Here is a 9,529-nt window from a genome sequence, read left to right on the forward strand (position 1 = left end):
TTTTCCTTTTGTTGTCCGGATGTCTTCCACGACGTCATCTGCCACCATCCAAGCGTTATCCGCTATCTTTTGCATTGAAGGTCATCCACAGACTATTGTTTCCGACAATGGCCTACAGTTCATGTCCGCGGAATTTCAGTCATTCTGCAAGGCCAATGGTATTCAACATCTGACGTCCGCGCCGTTTTCGCCGCAGTCAAATGGTGCCGCTGAACGTTTGGTCAGGACTTTCAAGTCACAGATGTTGAAGTTGAAAGGGTCGCATTCTCGGGAGGACGCGTTATTGCTTTTTTTGTCCTCGTATCGCTCTCAGCCCCGAGATGGTCGTTCGCCGGCTGAGTTGCTCCACGGTCGCCCTCATCAACATGAATTGTGGGCCATTAAATCTAAACCAAACAACCAGAATGAGATTTTCACTCTGCAGCGGAGTGTGCGCTGATATGAAACTTCCTGGCAGATTAAAACTGTCTGCCCGACCGAGACTCGAACTCGGGACCTTTGCCTTCCGCGGGCAAGTGCTCTACCAACTGAGCTACCGAAGCACGACTCACGCCCGGCAAAGGTCCCGAGTTCGAGTCTCTGTTAGAGAGAGTGGCACTGGGTGGAGTGGAATGAACGACATGAATTTCCATGGGCGAAGGTTCACAAGCCTGAGTATTCTGGGTTCGATTCCGATTCCGGCGTGAAGCAAAGGGCCTGGAATGGTTGTGAGTGTCTGTTCTGAGCTTTTTCTGGCAAACACTTTGAACATGTCCTTTTCTATTACAGAAAAAGCAAATAGCCAGGCGTGACGGGTAGTTCTCACGCGAATGTCTAGTAGCACACCGCGGGCATGATTTTAGCACTGCACATTTGCTTGCTTGCGCAGCACACGTGGCGGAGAGCTTTGCGGCAGCTGCGCAGACGGGCGCAAGGGCTGTTTACAGTTCCGTGCAGCGCGCCAGGCAGGCCGGTTAATGTGACACATGGCCGGTGAAGTTTCAAATGATTCCTGAGCAAAGTCAAGTGTGTCCTGCCGATCCAATATGTCTATCACTTGTTGAAGGGAGAGATTGACTAGTTTCAAAATTTGTTCTCGTATACGAACATCAGAAACGTTCTGTGCAGTTGCATCACGTACCATAGTATCTGAATAAGGGAGTCCACATTGACACTCAAAAGCACAATCCCTAGTAAGGCCTTGCAAAGTTGCAACCCACTCCCGATTAGTTTGACCGGCCATACGTTTTGTACAAAAGAACGTATACCTTTTTGCAACTACATTGACTGATTCTTTGAAATATGAATCTAATGCAGACAAAATTTCGTCGTAGGACAGAGTTGTTACGTCGCGTTGGGGAAATAATATCACTATCACACGGTACGTGGACACTCCGACGCTTGCCAACAAAAAAGGCTGCCGCCCGTTACCTTGAATTCTGTGGGCGGCGAGATGGAATCCAGCTTTCCAGTGCCGCATCAAAAGGACGAAAAGGTGGTGCAACTGCGTGTTGTGGCTGCATGAGCGGTGAAGCGGCGGCTGCCGCATCGTTTTGCATTGCACGTTGACCCTGGACGAGCTGTCCAAGTGCATCCAAGAAGGCCTGCATCTGCTGATTCTGCAAGCGATAAAATTCGGACAGTACATCTGGAGATTGTGGCGAAGCCATTACACAAGTAAATCAATATAGGTACGAGCGCAGAATTCTCGTCGCCAAACTGTTGTGGACTGGCAAGACAGCTAATCCACAATGACGGGTAGCCGAAAGGCACGCGTTTAAGCTCACGCAGGCTGGCGTGAGGTCTGGAACAGTTAAAGGATTTGAGTCTAGCAAATAAAGTACGTAGCTGTTGGAATACTTAACTTTAATCCATAATTGGTGAACATCGTTCTGACGGTACATGCATCACAAGATAAATAGGAATTGACGATGGCGCCTTGCTAGGTCGTAGCAAATGACGTAGCTGAAGGCTATGCTAACTATCGTCTCGGCAAATGAGAGCGTATTTGGCAGTGTAGCATCGCTAGCAAAGTCGGCTGTACAACTGGGACGAGTGCTAGGACGTCTCTCTAGACCTGCCGTGTGGCGGCGCTCGGTCTGCAATCACTGATAGTGGCGACACGCGGGTCCGACGTATACTAGCGGACCGCGGCCGATTTAAAGGCTACCACCTAGCAAGTGTGGTGTCTGGCGGTGACACCACAATTTTATTTACGTAAGATTTTTCCGAGGGAAGCTTTGCCTTAACTTCTGGTAGTGAAACGGTATTAAGTGTTTAAATAATATTTAGTTTTTTTGTTACTATCTGATCATACGCTAGTAGCTTCGTACTGAGTTTGTCTAGAAAACAGTGTGCTATTAAATAAGGTACTCGTAATATGGAGACAAACGTCTGAATCAAAGAGACCAGTAAGTAAATGATGTCAGTCACTTTCAAACAGTTGACAGGCTGACCGAAACAAGTGTTGGCTGACATATTTATGGGACTATTTTTTGGGTGTGTTCTACCGTATGAATCCTCTGCTTGTTTTCTATTAAATTACTTGTCTCAGCATTAAATTACTTGTGCAGAGACTGAGGGCCAACGTCACACTTAGTCAGTGACAATCAGTTCTAATCCAACAGAAATTTCTGCTGTCAGTGAATTAAGATCCATATCAACCAGCTTCTTACCGGAGATGAAGGTAACTGCTTGTAAAGGACAATTGGTGTCGCCGACAGGTATTACTGTCGTCAGTGAATGAACGTCCGTATCGACTTCATATCAACCAGTATCCGAGTGGACACTGAAGGGAACTGCTTGCATAGGACATCTGCTTTCGGTATCTCGGCCACTGCTCACAGTGGCACATGAAACTGCACATTTTCAATGTGCTAACCAACTCAAATAAGACAGTAGCTGACTGGAGGTTTGTATTACAGTCTGCTAAACGGGATTTTGTTTATTTTCGGCAAGGTGTTGAGTTGACTTATGGCTCAATCTGGCGATTAAATCACCGTGTTTGGAGGGTGTAGTTCAGGCCGGAGGTGTTTGAAGATGCTTACTTGGGACCACTCTTTCAGGTTGCTGAGAACATAAACTAGAATGTTTATTTCAGTGTTTTCGGTGACTATGTGTCGTGATTTCTTCTACATCTCCGTGATGAGTATCCTGTGGACATTCCCGCCTTCCAAGATAACATCGACCGTGTTCACAGCGTTTACGCTTACATTGCTGATGTGACAGACATCCTGCCGTATCGCACCACGACTGACCCGCTAGATGAGGTGGCCTTAATCCCGTAGAAAATGCTTGGGGCTGTTCCGAACAGCAGGTGAAATCCAGGAGGCAACATCCTCCCAAGATGGTGTCAGCGCTTCAGGTCTTCAGCTGCATATCGCATATCTGATGAATGTTGTGGAATCTATTTCTCGTCAGATTGAGGCCGTTACGTATATTAGAGGCTGTGTTACACGGTATTAGCGCATAGGGATACTTTTTTGTCTGGTTAGTTCCTTATGTAAAGTGAACTTGAGAGAAGTTTTTTTTAATACGACAGCACAGCAGATGTGAACAGTAGAAAGCCAACTTAGAGGGGGAGAGAGAGGGACAATGAGACCAATGAGCAACCGTGATTGGCTGAGAACTGAGGACACAATGGTTTTACTTGTCTTGTGTTTACTGTTCTGTGACTGGTGGGCACGGTGCTTTTATACATCGATTAACTCTCTCCTAGTACCTATTCCGTAACGTAATTATTTGCAGATAGGTATACAGCGGATCTGCGCACACTTCTGCACGTCCTCTGTTCAGTTAACGAAATTTAACACCGATGAAGGAATCATGTTGTAAGTCGAATCTCTGGCGATAATTCCCACATCAGATTTTAGCACCAGTTTTTGTAGAATAAATTTTATTTGATGGGGATTTAATTGATTTAACTAATTTCGTCCATGTAATTTGTAAGGACAATACAGAGCTACTCTAGGCTGTTTCGCTATTGACTTATTGTTGTAGTGATGTTGGCTTCATGACACTAATATTTACGATAAATGAAGAAAGATGCAGACAGTGGGCAGTTAAAGTTAATCCGACAGAAGGGAATAGAAAAGGTAAATTGTGGAAATCGACACATTGTGCCTTTCATTGTGAAGTATGTATTTTGTGATGTGAAACGCCATTAGTAATGTCTAACCTGTAACATTTCATTTTATCGTCTATTCTTCACCACTGTTCATTGCCGCAGTTGCTCGCTCAAAAATGAATAGAAAACTCACACTTTTACTACCAAACAGGTATCATGCTATGATTTTACTAAGTGACCTACAAAAATCATTAAAATTGTTCTTTTAGTCCTTAACCCAATATATTTGTGTCGAAAGTATTTAATGCCACAGTCTGTTTCTTTGTAGCCATAAACCAAAGAGCTTGGCTTTCACATTTTTTTCTAGTTCTCCTTTCCTTCACCTCTGGTAGGGATTGCCATTGAGAATAATTTCATTAACATCTTGTTAAATACGTCTGCAGTAGTATATCCAATTTACAGATTGCTCATTTTATAAACAAAGTGATTTTCTTTTTAAAAATGCTGTTTATTTACATTCGCAGAGGAATTATTCTTTATGGGGAATGAAGAGCAAGGAATATAAATTTGACTACAAGTATTTGGCTAGTGTGATTAACTCCGATAATCAATTATCTGTTTCTCATTACTACTACGAAGTCAGTGTAAAAAGTATAGATATTTCGTTTTCCATTATAAGCTAATGTAGAATTGATACTATAAAGAAATTTCCAAAAATTATCTAAAATAATCTTAAAGATCCTTTAAAAATATTTTTTGAAAGGCCATGAAAGTGAGTGAAAATTCTTCTAGGCCGCTTTAGCTGTATACAGGTTCCTTTATTATTGGCAACACAACTGATTTCACACTTTTATAGGTGCATCTTCAGATGATAATATGTATTGAGTAGAAAACATTTTTGTAAAATGCTATCAATACATAGCGCATAACAGTGAGAAAAAGAAACGAGTTTTTCATTTCATTCTATGAACCATGGACTTTGCTGTCGGTGAGGTGGCTTGCATGCCTCAGCGGTACACATAGCTGTACCGTAGGTGTAACCACAATGAAGATGTATCTGTTGAGAGACCAGACAAGCGTGTTGGTCCTGAAGAGAAGGAGCAGCCTTTTCAGTAGTTGCAGGGGCAACAGTCTGGATGACTGACTGATCTGACCTAGTAACATCAACCAAAACGGCGTTGCTGTGCTGGTACTGCGAACGGCTGAAATCAAGGGAAAACTACAGTTTCACGCAGCTCCTCTGATGATGGCGTCCTCTTAGGTAACATACTCCGTAAGTAAAATAGTCCCCCCATTACGATAACCGGGCGGGTACTACACAGGAGAATGTCGTTATCAAGAAAAACATAACTGGTCCCTACGGATGGATGCGTCGAATGTTAGGTCCCTTAATCGTGCAGGTATCCGTGGTCTAGGGCTAGCGTCTTTGATTCATAATCAAAACGTCTTCGGTCCCGGGTTCGTTCCCGCCAATGCCTAAATTTTGATAAATAATCAGCATTGGCGGCCGAAGAATTCCGGCGTAAGAAGTCAGCCTCATTCTGCCAACGGCCTTGTCAAAGAGGGTGGAGGAGCGGATAGAGGTTCAGGGCACTCTCTTGTCCTACGGGTGGGAAATTGCCCCTAAAGGCGGAAGAATCAGCAATGATCAACGACATGAGGATACAGAAGGCAATAGAAACCACTGCATTACAGACACGTAACGTGTATCCACAGGACATGTGGCCTGTAATGGAAGAAGTGTCATGATGATCTCTCCATTGGCAAAAGACACCGGAATAGTCCCCCATTCGGATCTCCGGGAGGGGACTGCCAAGGGGGAGGTAACCATGAGAAAAAGATTGAATAATCAACGAAAGGATAACGTTCTACGAGTTGGGGGGTAGAAAGTCAGAAGCTTGAACGTGGTAGGGAAACTAGAAAATCTGAAAAGGGACATGCAAAGGCTCATTCTAGATATAGTAGGGGTCAGTGAAGTGAAGAGGAAGGAAGACAAGGATTTCTGGTCAGATGAGTATCGGGTAATATCAACAGCAGCAGAAAATGGTATAACAGGCGTAGGACTCGTAACGAATAGGAAGGTAGGGCAGAGGGTGTGTTACTGTGAACAGTTCAGTGACCGGGTTGTTCTAATCAGAATCGACAGCAGACCAACACCGACAACGATAGTTCAGGTATACATGCCGACGTCGCAAGCTGAAGATGAACAGATAGAGAAAGTGTATGAGGATATTGAAAGGGTAATGCAGTATGCAAAGGGGGACGAAAATCTAATAGTCATGGGCGACTGGAATGCAGTTGTAGGGGAAGGAGAAGAAGAAAAGGTTACAGGAGAATATGGGTTTGGGACAAGGAATGAAAGAGGAGAAAGACTAATTGAGTTCTGTAACAAGTTTCAGCTAGTAATAGCGAATACCCTGTCCAAGAATCACAAGAGGAGGAGGTATACTTGGAAAAGGCCGGGAGATACGGGAAGATATCAATTAGATTACATCATGGTCAGACAGAGATTCCGAAATCAGATACTGGATTTTAAGGCGTACCCAGGAGCAGATATAGACTCAGATCACAATGTAGTAGTGATGAAGAGTAGGCTGAAGTTCAAGACATTAGTCAGGAAGAATCAATACGCAAAGAAGTGGGATACGCAAGTACTAAGGAATGACGAGATACGTTTGAAGTTCTCTAACGCTATAAATACAGCAATAAGGGAAAGCGCAGTAGGCAGTACAGTTGAAGAGGAATGGACATCTCTAAAAAGGGCCATCACAGATGTTGGGAAGGAAAACATAGGTACAAAGAAGGTAGCTGCAAAGAAACCATGGGTAACAGAAGAAATACTTCAGTTGATTGATGAAAGGAGGAAGTACAAACATGTTCCAGGAAAACCAGGAATACAAAAATACAAGACGCTGAGGAATGAAATAAATAGGAAGTGCAGGGAAGCTAAGACGAAATGGCTGCAGGAAAAATGTGAAGACATCGAAAAAGATATGATTGTCGGAAGGACAGACTCAGCATACAGGAAAGTCAAAACAACCTTTGGTGACGTTAAAAGCAATGGTGGTAACATTAAGAGTGCAACGGGAATTCCACTGTTAAATGCAGAGGAGAGAGCAGATAGGTGGAAAGAATACATTGAAAGCCTCTATGAGGGTGAAGATTTGGCGGATGTTATAGAAGAAGAAACAGGAGTCGATTTAGAAGAGATAGGGGAACCAGTATTAGAATCGGAATTTAAAAGAGCTTTGGTGGACTTACGGTCAAATAAGGCAGAAGGGATAGATAACATTCCATCAGAATTTCTAAAATCATTGAGGGAAGTGGCAACAAAACGACTATTCACGTTGGTGTGTGAATATATGAGTCTGGCGCTATACCATCTGACTTTCGGAAAAGCATCATCCACACAATTCCGAAGACGGCAAGAGCTGACAAGTGCGAGAATTATAGCACAATCAGCTTAACAGCTCATGCATCGAAGCTGCTTACAAGAATAATATACAGAAGAATGGAGAAGAAAATTGAGAATGCGCTAGGTGACGATCAGTTTGGCTTTATGAAAAGTAAAGGGACGAGAGAGGCAATTCAGACGTTACGGCAAACAATAGAAGCAAGGCTAAAGAAAAATCAAGACACTTTCATAGGATTTGTCGACCTGGAAAAAGCGTTCGACAATATAAAATGGTGCAAGCTGTTCAGATTCTGAAAAAAGTAGGGGTGAGCTATAGGGAGAGACGGGTCATAAACAATATGTACAACAACCAAGAGGGAATAATAAGAGTGGACGATCAAGAACGACGTGCTCGTATTAAGAAGGGTGTAAGACAAGGCTGTAGCCTTTCGCCCCTCCTCTTCAATCTGTACATCGAGGAAGCAATGATGGAAATAAAAGAAAGGTTCAGGAGTGGAATTAAAATACAAGGTGAAAGGATATCAATGATACGATTCGCTGATGACATTGCTATCCTGAGTGAAAGTGAAGAAGAATTAATTGATCTGCTGAACGGAATGAACAGTCTAATGAGTACACAGTATGGTTTGAGAGTAAATCGGAGAAAGACGAAGGTAACGAGAAGTAGTAGAAATGAGAACAGCGAGAAACTTAACATCAGGATTGATGGTCACGAAGTCAATGAAGTTAAGGAATTCTGCTACCTAGCCAGTAAAATAACCAATGACGGACGGAGCAAGGAGGACATCAAAAGCAGACTCGCTATGGCAAAAAAGGCATTTCTGGCCAAGAGAAGTCTACTAATATCAAATACCGGCCTTAATTTGAGGAAGAAATTTCTGAGGACGTACGTCTGGAGTACAGCACTGTATGGTAGTGAAACATGGACTGTGGGAAAACCGGAACAGAAGAGAATCGAAGCATTTGAGATGTGGTGCTATAGACGAATGTTGAAAATTAGGTGGATTGATAAGGTAAGGAATGAGGAGGTTCTACGCAGAATCGGAGAGGAAAGGAATATGTGGAAAACACTTAAAAGGAGAAGGGACAGGATGATAGGACATCTGCTAAGACATGAGGGAATGACTTCCATGGTACTAGAGGGAGCTGTAGAGGGCAAAAACTGTAGAGGTAGACAGAGACTGGAATACGTCAAGCAAATAATTGAGGACGTAGGTTGGAAGTGCTACTCTGAGACGAAGAGGTTAGCACAGGAAAGGAATTCGTGGCGGGCCGCATCAAACCAGAAACCAGTCAGTAGACTGATGAAAAAAAAAAAAAAAAAAAAAAAAAAAAAAAAAAAAAAAAAAAAGGTTATAGGGGTAAATCGGGAGAGGGTTTAATAAAGAAAGAGAAAATAGGAATGCGGTTAAGCTGCTATGAACAGCATTTTGAACCCATTAGTTTAGCCAAGATAGACGCGAAACCCACACATGGCCCGGTAGTACGAGTTCTATGCCAACTATGTCTGCAGATGACGCAGAGTTTGAAAAAATGTATGATGAGATAAATGAAATTATTCGGATAGTTAAGGGAGACGAAAATTTAAATGCGATTGGGTCCTGGAATTCGATAGCAGGAAAAGGAAGAGAAGTAAAAATGTTAGGGAAAGGCATGTAACAGGAAGATACCTGGCACGCTTTGCTTAGAGCATAATTTAATGATCACTGAAACGTGGTGTAAGAATCTTCAAAGGAAGTCGTATAAGTGTAAGAGACTTGGAGACACCGGAAGGTTTCAGATTGATTGTATAATGGTAAGGCAGAGATTTCGAAACCAAATTTTTAATTGTAAAACATTTCTTGGGGCAGATGTGGGCTCTGAACGTGATTCATTGGTTATGAACTACAGATTGAAACTGAAGAAACTGGATAAACGTAAGACATTAGAGAGATGGGACTTAGATAAGTTGGAAGAAAAAGAGATTATTGAAAGTTCCATTGGGAGAATTAAGCAACGGTTGACTAGGACAAGGGAAGAGAACAGAGAAACGTCTGTAAGAATATCAAGAGCTCAGGTGTAAAACCAGT

The 9,529-nt window shown here is 42.9% G+C and overlaps 1 non-coding gene across 1 annotated transcript; it reads right to left on the reverse strand.

Moving 5' to 3' along the window:
* Positions 1-468: 468 nt before the first annotated feature.
* On the reverse strand, positions 469-543 carry Trnap-cgg (transfer RNA proline (anticodon CGG)). Its single transcript has one exon. It is a non-coding gene; the product is annotated as a tRNA-Pro (tRNA).
* Positions 544-9,529: the final 8,986 nt, after the last annotated feature.

This window comes from Schistocerca serialis, chromosome 2 (assembly GCF_023864345.2).
Source record: "Schistocerca serialis cubense isolate TAMUIC-IGC-003099 chromosome 2, iqSchSeri2.2, whole genome shotgun sequence".
Taxonomy (NCBI): Eukaryota; Metazoa; Arthropoda; class Insecta; order Orthoptera; family Acrididae; genus Schistocerca; species Schistocerca serialis.